The 17,471-nt window shown below is 39.8% G+C and overlaps 1 protein-coding gene across 18 annotated transcripts in view; it reads right to left on the bottom strand.

Moving 5' to 3' along the window:
• The window catches only part of dlg2 (discs, large homolog 2 (Drosophila)), a 188,388-nt gene that overhangs the window by 167,644 nt on the left and 3,273 nt on the right, over window positions 1–17,471 (bottom strand). The window lies entirely within an intron of this gene.

Below are 17,471 nucleotides of genomic sequence, written 5' to 3' on the forward strand. Positions count from 1 at the left end.
AAATCTGTGCTAGCTGTGGCTCTTTCCATCTTGGTTTGGTGCAATAACAATAAACATTATATAAAGAATAATATGATACGTTTATAAAAAAATATATTTTTCAAATATATGTTAATTTAACTCTAGGTTTAAAAGAAATGAATGATGAGTATCAGACACAATTTCAAATATTTCCTCCATTCATCTACATCTCTGATGCACATTGTAAGATTATTTGAAGGAGTTCTGCTCAAAATGCTTATAATTTTGAATTGTATGTGGATCTGTTTTCATTGTTGATTATTTTAGACTAAATTATTTTTAAAAGTACTTGCAAGGCTTGATGCTATATATAGTTGCTTGTCTGAGAGAGTGTATGTCTATCAACGGTTCATATTAAAGACCCCCCCAAGCATCATCATTCTCACTCAGGCTCCCCTGATAAGCACCTGACCTATGTGCATCTCACAAATGCAAAACAACAGCCAATGTGCATGCATGGGGTGACATATGAAAACGTTCATAAGACAGGAGACAGGACTTGTCTAATATGAATCATGTCTCCCCACAGGATGGCAGCCTTGTCTACATCAACGATTACTGAGCTGTGATTATCCTCCCATCTGATCTTCCACTGTTCATTGATTTAAGAACATAGGGAAATAATGCAGTTGTTACATTTTCAACAAGTTACACAAATGCTCACACTGAAGAAAAATTGAACTATATAAAGAATAATGATAGCTGCAATTACAGACACGGGTCCAGTCAGTGTAAAATTGATGGCTTTAAAATTAAGACAAGCCTCAGCGCTGTTGTTAAGCCTCCATTGACAGACAGAGAGAACATATACAAACAGTAGTAAATGATTTTAATGTGCCCTGACTTTAACAACTGCTCCAACAGATGATCCATCTGATCTAAAGCACGAGAGAATCCATTAAGTACACATGAAACCCTTAAAACCTACCAAAGACACTCGCAACCTTTGACATGGCTTGGAACCCTCACACTAAATCACCTTAATAAAAGGGGGGATCAATGCTGAGTTTTCTACAATGTTTTGCTGTCATTTATGGTTTCACTAGCTCCTTCTGTCTTTTTCTCTGCCTGTTTGACGCAGGGTGGAGCTCAGCTGTTATCTTTAAACTTACACAGACACACATGCACGTACAGACACTCTCTCACACACACACACACACACACACACACACACACACACACACACACACAGCTGATAGCATCAACGACTGATATTGATATTATTAATTTATTTATTTATGTATTTATTTAGTTAGAGAGTTTTCTTTCCAGTGAGACAATTACGGTGGCCCTGAGAGCTCAACGCAATGTAACTTAAGAAAACACATGCAAGTAGACAAAACACAAGCAGAGTAAGGAAACATCTTCATTAATTTGACAACACAACACAATACGCACAAGACAACACAATACGCACAACACATTACAATACACACAACACAATACGCACAGCACAACACATTACGCACAACACAACACAACACATTACACACAACACAATACGCACAAGACAACACAATACGCACAAGACAACACAATACGCACAACACATTACAATACACACAACACAATACGCACAGCACAACACATTACGCACAACACAACACATTACACACAACACAACACAATACGCACAAGACAACACAATACGCACAACACAATACGCACAGCACAACACATTACGCACAACACATTACGCACAACACAACACGCACAACACATTACACACAACACAATATGCACAACACGATACACACAATACAATACACACAACACAATACGCACAACACATTACGCACAACACAACACATTACACACGACACATTACGCACAACAAAACACATTACCCACAACACAACAAAACACATTACAAACAACACAACACATTACACACAACACAACACATTACCCACAACACAACACGTTACAAACAACACAACACATTATACACAACACAACACATTACACACAACACAACACATTACACACAACACAACACATTACACACAACACAACACACTACCAACGACACAACACATTACACATCACACAACACATTACAGAAACAAGCTGCAATTACAGAAAACGACAACGGAAGTGTTTCCAGGGGACGTTAAAAGTGATGAACACGTCTGGACACGGTTGTTGTTGCCGCGGTTTGACGTTGTTAAAGTCGCGTGTCTGTCAGTGATGTTGGAAAATGAGTGAACTGCACCTGCTGCTCAATATTGGTCAGAGGCCTCTCTTCCACCGCCCCCCCACCTGTTTTATTATGAGCTATTTTTTCTTTTGTTCTTCTTCTTATGTCCTGCCATCTTCTCTGTATTTCATCGGTTTTTGTTTTACCCACAGCATTTACTTTCTCGCAGATACTCTCCCATATCGCTTTGAGTTATATTTATATTTCTTTGCTGTAGCTCAACAACATGTTTGTTTGCCTCTTCCACCAACACCTCCAATTCCATTGTGTTGTGTTGTGCGTAATGGGTTGTGTTGTGTGTAATGTGTTGTGTTGTGCGTAATGGGTTGTGTTGTGCGTAATGTGTTGTGTTGTGCGTAATGTGTTGTGTTGTGCGTAATGTGTTGTGCGTGATGTGTTGTGTTGTGCGTGATGGGTTGTGTTGTGCGTAATGTGTTGTGTTGTGCGTAATGGGTTGTGTTGTGCGTAATGTGTTGTGTTGTGCGTAATGTGTTGACTTGTGTGTATTGAGTTGTGTTGTGCGTTATGTGTTGTGCGTTATGTGTTGTGTTGTGCGTAATGTTGTGCATATTGTGTTGTGTGTAATGTGTTGTGCATAATGTGTTGTGTTGTGCGTAATGTGTTGTGTTGTGTGTGTTGTGTTGTGCGTAATGTGTTGTGTTGTGCGTAATGTGTTGGGCGTAATGTGTTGTGCGTAATGTGTTGTGTTGTGTGTAATGTGTTGTGCGTTATGTTGTGTGTAATGTGTTGTGTGTAATGTGTTGTGCGTTACGTGTTTTGTTGTGCGTAATGTGTTGTGTGTATTGTATTGTGTTGTGTGTATTGTAGTGTGTTGTGCATATTGTGTTGTGTTGTGCGTGTTGTGTTGTGCGTAATGTGTTGTGCTGTGCGTATTGTGTTGTGTGTATTGTAATGTGTTGTGCATATTGTGTTGTGTTGTGTGTATTGTGTTGTGTGTAATGTGTTACAATCACCAACAGGTTTTGGGACAGCCTACCCCTACACGTGAACACACAAAACGAAAGGGAAGGGCTAGAGTCAAGGGGTGAAATGGGACTGGGCCTAAGTGTACGTAGGGAACAGGACTTGCTTGTGTTTCTTGAAGACGTTTCATGTGGCTGTCCCAAAACCTGTTGGTGATTGTAATATCTTCAGTTTATATCATTTCAATATATTATGGTCACTTTCTTCACAACAACCTTAAAACAAAAAATCACGGCCGCGCTAGCGACCTTTTTTTATGCATGATCAGTCCCGTATTTTAACATAATTTCATATCGCACCCCCCCCCCTCTTTGAAGACCCACGATGCACTTGATTGAACCCGATTACAGCAGCGATGTTACTGAACTAAACTGCTCTTCTAACAACAAAGCATCCTTGCAGGGTTGCATACAGACCACTGCTAGCAGTGAAATAATGCAAAGCATCCAAGCTTTTCAATTTCAAATGTCATTGGTTCACCTTCAGTAGCACAGATATTATTTGGATATTATAGGTTTGTCACTTTAGTAACTGCATCCAATAGCATTGGTTTATTTAAGATCTCAACAAAGTTATTACAAAGACATCCCGGCAAAACTGTCTCGTCTGTTTACATCGACGACTACTGATGGGGTGTCGGGTTTTCGCGACGACTACTGATTATGTAACAGCTTCTTGAAGTCCTAATTCATAGGGGAAGATTTCAACCACTGCCCCTTGTGACTCCGTTTCAAGGGGCAAGATAACCCTCGAAAACAAGGGGTAGGGGTTGGGCTAAGGGGTGAAATGAGATTGGGCCTTATTCAACTCCTGAAGATACCATGACCTTGATGACCTAAGCCCTTTGAAACATTAGGAAACCCCTACAAAGAGAGCAACTCAGCAGTGATTTAGAATTGCTTTGTAATCAATAATGGTGTTTGAGTTTAGCTCATCACTGTGGGGAGCAAGCAAGCAACTGATATCTGTCCCTGAGTACCATTGTTAACCTTTCTAAAGCACTACTACGTGGACGGTGGTTTGGATCTGGACCAAGACATATCTGGTCCCGGACCTATAACTGATAAATCATTGAGAATTGTCTTCTTCTTTATATCTGAAGTGCTGAAACATCAGCAAATGGAATAAAAGTCTGTCTTGCATAACGATCAATGTGCTCCTGCCTCTTTGCCTGTTTGCTGTCTTCAGACATTTTGGTACCAGGTTCACGAGCTGCCTCCTCTCTTTGAGCTCAGTTTGATGTTTGATGTCGGGCAGATCCTGTATTTACATTAACGTGATATGAATAACTCCTGCCTGCACTGCTGTTTAAAAAGTGTAGCTTCTCTCAACTTCTACCATGGCGCAAAGCAAACAAAGTGAAGCAACTGAACCAGGAACACAGGCTGGTGTTAACCTCACCGCTGACGTAGGACCAGAAACAGGGGCTGGCAAATTATACTTAGCTGTGCCAATGAACTTCCCTGGTCCAGCTGGAGGTGCTCTGATAAGAGTTACCTCCACATCAACTGGAGGTGCTCTGCTGAGCCACGCCCACATGAAGCAAAACTGATTTGTAGAGTCTTGGGCAGGCTTTGTTGAGAGATCAGAGAACCTCATTGGTCAATAAAAATGTTTTTTGTTCTTCATCAAGTTTTAATGACAAGGTTTAAACAATAAATTCCTTTCTAGATGTACAAATGTAATTGTCAGAGGTGTTCTCTGTTGTTTTGCACCCATAATATCTTCATAGTTCACATTTCCATTTAACATAGTTGCACCCACGTGCTTACACATTACATACATGTTTATAGTGACTTATACAGATGGAAAAAAGTAGTTTATCTTCTGAATCCATGCTAAATCATCTATCTAACAGTCCTGTGGTTGAACTGCATTGCTACATATGAACCACTGAAGTGCAACTGGAACCAATCTAAGACCACCGAAACCAATAATGGACAAATGAAATGTCAAATAATAAGGCATCAAGCATCTGAAAATTCCAAATGAATTAAATAAACCAATTCTTCACAGAACAGAAATTCAAGAAATTAAAAAGTAGAATATTTTCTTGACTGCATACAAGAAACAATGCTGAACAACATTTTCCAAACTGTTAATTTATCCTGATGTTGGTACTATCAGTTTGACTCTGAAAAGATTAAATTAATGCTGAGAGTAAATTAGAGAAAGTAAAGCCTTGTAGGAAAGGATCTCTCAGGCAGCACAGCACAAAGACACATGTCATAATAAAAAGACTGAGCAGAGTTGTTCATCAGACAAAGACAGATAGATCTCATTAAACAGCTTTGTGGGACATTTTGGAAGAAAACAAGATCAGAACCCTTTGTGTCCCACCTGAGCCAGTTCAGTGATGTGAATTTTCTGATTAAAATCAATTAGGTTGTTTCTCAATTATCTAGTAAAATGTTTTTACAGACCATAATTGTTTACCTTGACCGGGACATTTGACCAATCAGCTCCAAAAGTTAATTATCTGGACATATTGGTTACACAGCCTTTCTGCCATGCAGGATAAGGTCCTCTGAGCATTTAAGCTTCACAACAGAAGTGATCTCTGTCCATTCTAACAAATCTGAAAACACCAATCGCATTGTGACTGAGAGTGTTAGTATCACCACTGGTACTCGAGTCATGACTGATAAGACCCAAACCATATGCAAATGTGGGTCCCTGCGTCATCATTTGCAAACATCTCTGTTTCTGCTCGTCCAAAGTAAAAAACTAAAAAACAAAACAGCAGTATTTTCCAAAGTTCTGTTCCATTCTCGTTTAAGGACTCTGTATAGATGCAGAATAGATATTTAGCTCAGTACAGTCATCATGAATAAAAGCAACTTGCTGGCTTGAGAATATTACATGAGATTTTATGAGATTGGCACTTGTGAGAAGTGCATGCAAAAGGGATCACAGTGTTCATTGAATCAGTAGGTCAAAATGTGAAAGGCACCATCTTTCTGCCGACAATCTGGCTGCCCACGGATTAGGTGGCTTTTCAGAGTCATTCAAAGCAGACTATGTTTGCAGATTCTGTATGGCCACAAGTGAACAGTTTCAAGAAACTGAGGTCAGAGTGGAAAGGTTTGTTAAGAGATCCAAAATCAGTCATGACCTTCATGTAAAACACATCCTAGAAAGTGACACTATTGTTCCCGCTGAATTTTCTCTTTGCATTAAAGAAATGAGTGGACTGAAGTAGATTACTGTAGAGTATTTTTTAACCGAAAGATATCTTCCTTTCCATATCACCACACTCATAAGTAAGACCTAAGCCTATTCCTAAGACATTCATGACTCAATGTTCATGAAAATGCAACTCTGCTCAGACTACTGCCATTAATCGTAGGTAGTAAAGTGCTAGAGGGCAATACTGTAAGGGGCGGTTTTGATGGAAATAAAAGAAGTGGTGGAACTAGCATTGTACCTTGGACTATTTTGTGTGCAAAATCAGTAATCACTGACAGATACTGCATGAGGTTTTCCCTGACTTTAGGCTTCGTGCTAAACATCAATATGTGGAACATTATCCCACCCTTGTTAAGTGCTTTGGGCCCCTGATACATGTTTGGACCATGCGATTTGAGACCAAACATCACTTCTTTAAAAGAGTGGTGCATGACTCTCAAACCTCTAAAATATTTTAAAGACACTCACAATCCGACACCAGCACATGATGGCATATCATCTTGGTGCAGCATAATTTTTCAAGCCAAAAACACAAACATCAAGTGTTGGAACTGTCTTGGTTTCTGCTCTACCAGAGGACTAACTGCTAATGATACAGTCTACCATACTTTAAAGGTGACCATTGATGGCATCGACTCAGTGTAATGTTTGTGTCAGTTGGAGTTTTGCAAATTTTGCAAACTACCACAGATCTACCTTGTGAGTCACAATGTTTGATATCTCTGTTGTGATTTTGACTCCTGGTATGTAGAACACCTTCTGTCCTATGAGCTGTCAGCCGCACAGACAAGCCTGTCTATCCGCCAGCAATCTGACTTCAATGATACAGTCACACTCTCTGCATTCAAGATAGATGGCTGGCTGCTGTTGACTTCAAAGAGGTTCATGAAAGTGAAACAGAATTGAGACTACTCAACGGTAAGTAATTCTCTATGTATAATGCCTTTTTTTAATAATGTGTGCATCACTCAGTGCATAGTCTGTATTTTGTAAGTGCAATCTTTTAACCCCTCAAATGTTTCTTCCTGCATTAGTGCAATGGCAGCTGAAGCTCCACAAAACATGATCCTCTGTGTCATTGAGGCAGACCGAGTTAGAAAATGAAAACTCAGCTCTCGGCCAAGCCCTGTTGACGCACTAATCAAGCTTTTGAAAGACCATCTAGAATTGGACCATGACTTCAGCTTACAATACGAAGATCCAGACTTTGATGGAAAACTTACTTCCCTTGTTGACATTGCCAAGTTGCCACAGAAAGCTGTTCTACATATTTCACTTGCACACGATTCCAGTTCTGTTGCAACAACTGAAACACTCTCAGATGAGTCATCCACATAACGTCTAAGCAGATAGGCTTCAGGTCCTTTTCCGATTCCCCATGCTTAGAGAAGGGAATAGTGCATTTGGGAAGAATGGAAGACCTCTTCAGTTGCCAAAGGACCAAAATTATGATATTTTGGAGAGACTTGCTTCTGCTATATATGGTTATAAGCGATAAAGAGTTAGCTATGGCAGCTGAAGCTCTTGTGGCCAAACACCCCTGTTTAAAGGAAGCACGGTCAGGTTTAAAATGGGCAATTACAGGACCAAGATGACAAAGGTCGGCTGTCAGGTCACTGTAAATGCTGGAAAAAGAAGACAATGAACCTTCACACTCTAACATCAAAAGGCCCAAGCGGGCAGAAGTTAACTTTCTGCCCAACTTTCCCCAAGGAGAGGCTCCCTTAAGTCTTGAACATTTGAGGCAAGCCATTGTTGAAGAAGTAAAGCAGACTGAGAGAAACCTACCTCTTATTGGTAAGATGATGCAGACCACATTTGCCCTGTGGCGACATGCCATAGTGATGTCATGCCCACCAGTGAAACAAGTCATGGACCTCTGGCCTTCTCTTCATATGCAGTCTGAGATTCAAGATTCAAGATTCAAGATTCAAAACTATATTGTCATGTGCACAACAATTACATTTAGCAGTCGCCTGGCAATGAAATGCTTAGGTCACAGGCTCTCTTCTAGCAATGCTCAAAATATTACACAAGCAAAAAAAAAAAAATAACATATATATATATATAAATATACACCTAAAAAAAGTAGTAGTAGTCTGTCCTGGTGATGTGCTGAACAGACTTTACCACCCTCTGTAGAGCCTTACGGTTCAGGGCGGTGCAGCTGCCATACCAGGCGGTGATGCAGCCAGTCAGGATGCTCTCTATGGTGCACCTGTAGAAGTTGCAGAGAATCCTGGAATCCATGTTGAGCCTCCGCAGCTTGCGGAGGAAGAAGAGCCGCTGTCTGGCCGTCTTCCTGATGGAGTCTGTGTGGTGGGTCCAGGTCAGGTCATCACTGATGTGGATCCCGAGGAACCTGAAGCTGCTGACTCTCTCCACCGTAGTCCCGTTAATGGAGAGGGGGGCGTGTTCTTCTCCCTGTCTCTTCCTGTAGTTCACGATTAGCTCCTTTGTTTTGAAGGTTGTTGTCCTGGCCCCAAGATGTCAGGGCTCTGACCTCCTCTCTGTAGGCCATCTCATTGTTGCCGGGGATCAGACCTGACGATCGTGTCATCAGCAAATTTGATGATGGTGTTGGAGCTGTGGGTGGCCAAGCAGTAATGCTTGAACAGGGAGTACAGGAGAGGACTGAGCACGCAGCCCCACAGAGGGCGATGATGAGCACAAGGTCTCTGAGCTTGGTGACTAGCTTCAGGGGCACGACGGTATTGAACGCTGTAGTCAATGAACAGCATTCTCACATATGTTTTCCTCTGGTCCAGGTGGGAGAGGGCAGTGTGTAGGGTTAGGGAGATGGCATCTGCATTCAACCTATTTGGCCTGTAGGCAAACTGAAGTGGGTTCAGTGAGTCAGGGAGGGAGGAGGTGATGAAAGATTTGACTAACCGCTCAAAACACTTCATGATGGTGGAGGTGAGTGCTACTGGGCGGTAGTCATTCAGGCAGTGGGTTTTTGGTTTTCTTCGGAACAGGGACAATAATGGTCTCCTTGAAGCATGTGGGGACTACAGACTGGAGCAGTGACAGGTTCACAATGTCTGTGAACACATCTGCCAATTGATCTGCACACACCTTTAGAGCTCGGCCAGGGATTCCATCAGGTCCAGGGGTCTCTTTTATAAAACAGTGCGTGGGATTCATTCTAAAAGTGTACTGTACGTGCGCACAAAAGCCGGAAATGGCGTACGCAAAAGAAAATACCAATTTATAAAACCGAGTGCACGCACACCTAAATGCAATGTTCACTTTATAAATCACAATCAAACGTTCGTACTTGGATCTGCCTCATAACCCGCTCTTTACATGCCCACATTCAACCATAAATGGTCAACGCAAAGCACCTCATGAATATTAAATTGTCCTGCTGACCAATGGGTTTCCACCGTGAGTCATGACAGACTCACAGCATGAAGCGATGAGAAGAGGAAGCGAAACTTTCTGACACTGACATCGAGGTGTTTGTTAGTGAGGTGGAGGTGAAGAGCAGTGATGTGATTAATAAAGAAAATACACTGATACTCTGCTGCTGCTGTGGATAATACAGTGAGTGAGAGTGAAGACGATAGAGAGAACGGAGCCTGAAATCAAAAAAGATCCAATTCAAAGGTGGGGGCAAAAAAAAAAAACTGTCAGAATGTGGGGGATTTTGTTGCAACTCGTGTTTTAATTATCCCAAACTGCAGGATTATTAAATGCAGAGACAGCTGTGATGTCCTTAATCTATAGAATTTAACTGAATTATTGTAATATGCTTGTGTTTGCACTGGGATGGTTCGGTTCCGTCAGTCAATCTGTGTGATACTGGACTCAGTTAAGCACAAAGATCACAGATCTATAGAATCTATATCAGATGATCAGTCATCATCATGGGACAAAAATCTTTTCCCATCTTTTCTCGTTTCCTCCTCATTCTTCCATTCGCGTGCATCCATCACGCAGCATTACGCATCAGAGTCACAGCAGTATTTATTTATTTAGAGCAATCAGACCGATTACCTCACATCAGTGGATCCTAACCCCCATATTATTTTGAAAGTGAATAGTGTTTCTTTATTTTTTGAAAGTGATCTCCAGTGCGCTCTGTGTGCCTGATGGCACAGTCACGTTCACTGCAGAGATTTGATGATACACGCACAGTCTTAGAAGATATTATTAAAAACTGTTAATGACTCGGCTCTGTAACTCCGCTGTTTAATGGAATCTGAACTAATTAGTAATGTCGCGCGAGCACAACTAAAGCTGTTGACTTTAATGTCAATGATGAAGTGGATCAATATTCGGGCTCCAAAAGGTTCGTACGCATGGGTCAGAGTTTTCCTGGAAATGCACACACTTTCCCATCAAGTTTGTTTTTATAAATCCAAACGTAATGGTAATTTTCGGCCTGATCTATGCACTACATCTCAGCTATCACCTTTGAATTCACTGAGAGAATTTTACTTGGTCTGGATGAATATAAATTGGCACCCACACACACACACACACCCACAAACACACACATTCATACAGTTAGCAGCACTTTGTTGTTCTATGAGGGGCAATTCGGAACTGCCGACCTTCAGGTTGGAGGACGACCGCTCTACCCCTCAGCCACAGACGCTGATCCACAACATGCATATGTTTTACTGTCTGTGTTAACTGTTAACTATTTCACAGGGTTTTAATGTACATTTGACGTTTTAGAGTTATGATAAGTTGACAAGCACTTAAGAATTCTTAAGTTGCTGCCCTACATTTTTGCAACCTAGATGGCACAGACTGTATTTATGCCATATTTGTGTTTTAAAAAATCATTAATTGTTAATATTTCTTTTTTTGTTACAGTCTATGCTAAAAAGCAGAGCATGGACAAAAACCATGCTGACGCCTTCCTGGTTATGTTTGGCCTCATCTATGCATCACAACTTAGATATATTGCAAAGAACTGACCAACATTTATGTCACTCTGAAGTTGTTATTTAGTGTGGCTGACTGTAGCCACAAGTGTTAAAGAATAGAGGAGTGTCACTGTTAAGAGCCTCATCCAAAACGTGTCGACTACTGTTCAACTGTTGATGTTCAAATTGCTGTACTCTTGGCTTTCAGCCACCTTGCACAATGTACACATTGCCTTTGTACTTGTAATTTTACATTTTAAAGTGAAACATTGCCATTTTTACCGTAGATGTTAAGTCAGTAATGATGGTAAATGTTGTCCGTTGAAGCAATAAATTCCTCAGTGCTGCTATATTGATCGAGAAAGAAGGAAGAGGTTAGTACTTCCGCTCACACAGCCATGCAGGCTGTGCTCATGTCAACAACATCACTGAGACATCACTGATGCGGGAAGAACAGATTTAGCAGCTAAGTCGATATGGCACACACTGAGGAATGTATTGTACCAATTGACTACATTTACCAACAAAACTGATTGGACATCCAGTGGCAGTTTCCTTTTAACATTGTTGTGATATGTAGTGTTATATTAAGAGTTATGTAGTTGTTGGTAGATTTAAACAAAATGTACACTGCACACTGCCTTTGCACTGTTGATGGTTTCAGGGTTATGAAGTGCTGCTGCTTTACAGGTTTACAAAATGGTTTACAAGATGGCTCAAATTGTGCCATTTTGTTGCAGTCTTTGCAAGACAACCTTTGAATAGAAAAAAGACAAACTTTGAATTTTATGTTTTCAAGTTGGTAGTAATCAATTCAATTAAGGCAATCAGTTGGCAAAAATATTTTAAGTTAATCAGTAATTTAGTAACCATAATCAAAAAGTATATTTACCTTAAACTCCAAATATTTAAGCTCTCATAAACTCAAACTTTTGAACTTGTGGCAACTGATTGCCTCAATTTCTTTGAGTACTGCTTACTTATTCAGGTTTACAGTGCAGTAATAGAGTTTTAGGCCTATAGTTTGAACCATTAACACAACACGACAAAAAGTTCGGATTTATGTCCTTTTCCTAATCTCTAAAATTTGAACACATTCAATATTTTTGCAATAAATAATGCACTTCAACAGTCAGCTAAGTGTAAATCCAGTCATAGCACAAACCCCCGTAATTAATTTCTACATGTTTTAATCTCAACGAAACACATATCGTATTATGACTCATTAAAAAACATTCATAACCTTTCATTTTATTGAAGTCAGTGTTTATTGACCATGATATATAAATCATATAATACACTTCAAAGTATAATCTAATTCACAGATGTCTTAATAAAGCAACTGCACACTTACAGTGGCTTACAACAATTCACCTGGAACTTTATAATATATGTAATATAAATTGTATTATCATCATCATAACAACCAGTCTGGTACGTTGTATAATAATATATATATATATATATATATATATATATATATATTATAATAAAACAGTAAATAAAGCTCTCGCTCTCTCACACTCTGAAGCGATGAACATCAATCAGTGCAATTTACAGATTGTCAAAAACACTAAAATATCCACGCTTCCAGGAATGAAAATTAAGAATCTTTTGGAAAAAACATCATCTTGTTTCCATGTGAATCAAAAAAGTATGAAGCTCAAACAGATCAGTAAATCCTTCAACTGGGCAGATGAGTGAATGATGGGTAGTGGGGATGATGAATGGGTTAATCCACACATAGATCCACTCTGCAGTGATGGGGTTTAGCAGCCCATGCCACTGGCCAGATTAGACAGCACCTAATGCTTTGTAAGATGATTACATCTATTTCAGGAGGCATGTATTCCATCGCAGCGTTGTAACTGTGTTTGACTGCATTCCACAAACCTATTGTCCCCCATCACTGCCAAAGGAAATGTCAAGACATCTACGGTCCATTTTTGTTGTGTCTAGTAACGGGTGTGAAAAACAACTGCAAATGAAGCCTCGCAATGATTCATAAAAAATCTAACAAAAGGAAAACATGTCACTCCTGTCTATCCCTACATCCTAAAATATCCCAGTGAGAACCAATGTTCTCTGATGAATGAATGACATTAGTTAACTAAGTGGTCAATGATGAACGAAGATCGATATTGGTAATGACAGCTTGTGGTCAATGGAACAAGGTTTTTATAAACAGCATTTGAGTGCAAGATATAAAATTGCTCCTGGAGAACATCTGTTACAGGACGTTATGTAAGCATACTGGCGTACTGAAACGTACCGAAAGATTAGACATAAAACATAATCCACATATTAAAAGAAAAAACTAGTCCTCATGGAGCTTTTCAACAATAATGTCTTATCACGTATAAATATATTGATTTTGAAATATAATATGTGTCAAAATGTGTTTACAGTAAGACGCAAAAACACTGAGCAGTAGTTGTCTGATGGGACCCAAATGAACCTCTACCAAAGTGAAAGAATGTCCAAAAGTGTGGAGAAGAAGGGATCTGCTCATTGTTCAGAACATACAGGCTCATCTGTGAAGCATGGCTGCTTCTGAAAAAGGCTCAGTAATCTGTGTTGATGACGTAACATGATGATAGCAGCAGAAGGAATTCTAGTCTACAGAAACTTGTCTACCAGGCTACGGAAAAATAAATCCAAACTTCATCATGAACCAAGACAATGACCCCAAAACACTGCCAGCACCACACAGGACTTCATCTTGTGGTAAACAATCAAGTATGGATAGTGCTGTGATGTCAATGTGTCACATGCAGTTATTGCAAGCTGAACCACTGAAGTTACTGAACCACATGTCAACCAGGTGTTATCTAAGTCACTATCTGTCCCTTTACTATTTAACTCCCCTTATTCCTAAAATGGGGCAGTGCTCGGACACTAAATGAAAATACCAGGTTTTAAAAAAGGAGATATTCTTTGTCTTTACGTACAACAACGACAAAGGAATTTGCAAGGCTGTTACAATAGTTTTTGGAGGGACTGTATCTTGTTGTCTTTTTATAAGTACTAGTGCAGTGGCCATTCTAAACATGTCTGTTTGCTTGACCTGTGGTAATCATTCAATCCCATTGAGAGATATATGAGAAGTGCCAAATTCATTCTGCAGTATGCAGGAGTCCAAACAACCAGGCGTAACTCATTTAGAACTATCCCCAGAGACTAGAAGAACAAGGAGACCTATAATAGATGGTCTGGCCCCAGCGGAGCCCTGATCTCAATGTCAGGGTGTTTCATAAGATTATTTGACAATAGATGGAAGATAGAAAACACTGAGGCATTCTAAATCGAGAAAGAGAATTGCCCGTAGCAACCTACATGCCGGGAGTGTGTTTGGAAAAGAACTGTTGCTGTTCAACTCAACACGCAAATATTGACGATCTGGCTTTTCCTGTTCACTGTAATTTGTACTGTGTGCAATTGATTGACAACATAAAGCAGTACTTTTTGAAGGAATCCGTACTCTTCTTGAAATGGTTAAAACTGCTGATTGTTGATGCTACATGGGCTGGTTTGACTATTTCAGAAACATCTCATCTCCTGAGAGTTTTGCACACAACCATCTGTAGAGGTTTTACTTTGCAGAGGACAAAGATTCACAACACTTGAAAGTTCACTTGAAGACTCAGAAGCTCACCATTTGGCATTAATAGCCTTAATCCATGGATCCAACTGCCTTGTATCAAACATCCTGACCGCTGAAGGTGATGTAATGGTGTGGGAAATGTATTTTTGACCTACTTTGGGCCTTTTATATGAATTAATTTAGGTTTGAAAGCCACAGGCTCACTCGGAGTATTGTTGCTGACCATGTCCATCCTCTTAATGGCCACAGGTACTTCCAGCAGGATGATGCTCCATATCTAACATCAATAAACATAAATTGTGACCTTTTTCATAAATTACACCTCCAGCAAAAACAACAAACCAAGAAGGAAAGACTTTAAACAGGCTCTGATGAGAGTTTCCTTTAATTATTCACCATGGCTGAACATGATTTTCACACTTAATAACATGAAAGATCTGTTTTCTGCCAATGCTTCAGTAGAGAACTGTGTAAAGCGTTCTTTACCCGGCTGTCGCTCTCTCTCCCACAAACACATTGCCTGGTCTGTCACAGTCAGTCAGCCATTGTCAGCAACAGTGGAATCCTGACATTTTGGTGGCCACAACACTTTTACCATGCACGACAGGCAGGCAGAAATCAACATCCATGAGTAGTTTCCACTAAAGCTGTGTGCATGTAGTTCTCAGCAGGCAAGCAGACCTAACCCCTGCTCTGTCTGTGTACCTGTCATCCTGGTGTGAATGAGTGAATATGCATGCTCACTGGGCAATCACATTAGTCAGCCCTGACTTTGATTAGCTGCTGGAGATGTGACAGCTAGTGACAGTAGTGAGACTAATTTATCATTCAGAGCTTGAACAACTTCACAGTCTTTTTGACTTGTACATAAGTAGGATGAATCCAGGTAATATGGGACCTTTTTTGCAATTTTGACTTCTGTGACTAATTCTGATATCTGTTTTACACATTAGATCAACATATTATATCTTTCTTTAATCCTTAAGATGTTTTCTAACCACACCTCAGACACTCCTCTGATATCCTCCTACGGAGCCACGCTTGCGTAAATGACCTAAATGACCTTGTTTCAAGACAAATTTGAATGTCGGGGCTTACGAATACTTAGATGACACCACAGGAGCAGTATGGAGGCTGTTTTTCTGTTATTTTTTACGTTTGAAGAATTGGTCACCATTTACTTCAATTGTATTGGATTTGGCTGCAACGCTTTTTAACCTTGAAACTCCAAAAGTGTTTTGTGCACTCAAATACTTCACCCACCCCTCCATCGACATAGTGTTGAGTAGATTCAGTAAATTTTCATTTGTGGGTGAACTATTCCTTTAACTCCTGTCAGCCAAATGCAGACCATATGCTATATCTCTTAAGTTGATCATTTTTTTTACTTTGGTAAAAGTTCCTAATTGCATATTTTCCCATTAAGGGAATTTAAATAACTGTCTCAGATTACCCAAAGCATGCTGTCCCACATTATCAATCACATTTAATAAAGTTGGACAACTAAAAAATGTTTGAAAAAAAAAAAACATTTTAAACAACTCAATGCACTTTTTGTTGCTTGAATACATCACAAACTTAATTTGATAATAATTTGAACATTGTCTTATTTTTGACAGATTTATATCCTTAATCTAGTCCTATGTCATTGAACTTGTCATGCAATTCCAAGGGGGGAGGCTTCTGCCTATATATATATATATATATATATATATATATATATATATATATATATATATATATATATATATATATATATATATATATATATCCACTCCAAGCTGCTGTACTCTGTCCTTTACTCCGGCTCCATCTCCTGTCATTGATTTAGGTTTTTTAAATGCCGATTCTAAAGCATACCATAGGAAGATGGTCAGAACTTTTAAGCAGCCTGGATATCCTGAGGTCAACCCACAGTGCCTGGACAGCGCTCGACCACTGTCAGTAAGTGCACTCTAAAATCAGGTCTGTAATAAAGCACAGTTTGAACACATCATGGCCTTTGGAGGATGGAGGATTGCTATTGAGTGGTTCAACATCAGGCTTTCTGATAAACCAGTGACTCCATTAACGGTATTTGTAGGAGCCATAAATAGAAGAATATTATTATTATTTTGGTTATGATACAAGGTGTAATGGGTTTGTATTATTTGTTATCTATTGTTTAGGTGTGATTTGGCAAGAAGTAGGTCACATAGGATATGGGTGAGGGTTATAGTTTACATGAGCACCTGTTCACCTGTGTGTGGAAGGAGAGAGAGAGGGGGAGTGGGGACGCTGTACTTTTCTTTGACACGCACACACGCACACCCGCACACCCGCACACCCGCACAGGAGAAAAGCAATACCCTGCTTCCGGCTACGCTGGTTTGCAATGTAACAAATGAGGGCAAATTTGTACAATGATGAGCCTGAATAATACTGTACTTTTATGTTATAGTTTGTGCCTTTATTATATATTTATGATGTAATCAGTGGTCTTTTATTTTAATTGGTAGCCTCTTTTATTAGCTTGGTGTTTGGACAATATGGAACATATGTAAATTTTTCAGTATGAGATAGAGGCAACCCATTGGCTCTGAGAGTTGTT

This window comes from Hippoglossus hippoglossus, chromosome 14 (genome assembly GCF_009819705.1).
Source record: "Hippoglossus hippoglossus isolate fHipHip1 chromosome 14, fHipHip1.pri, whole genome shotgun sequence".
Taxonomy (NCBI): domain Eukaryota; kingdom Metazoa; phylum Chordata; class Actinopteri; order Pleuronectiformes; family Pleuronectidae; genus Hippoglossus; species Hippoglossus hippoglossus.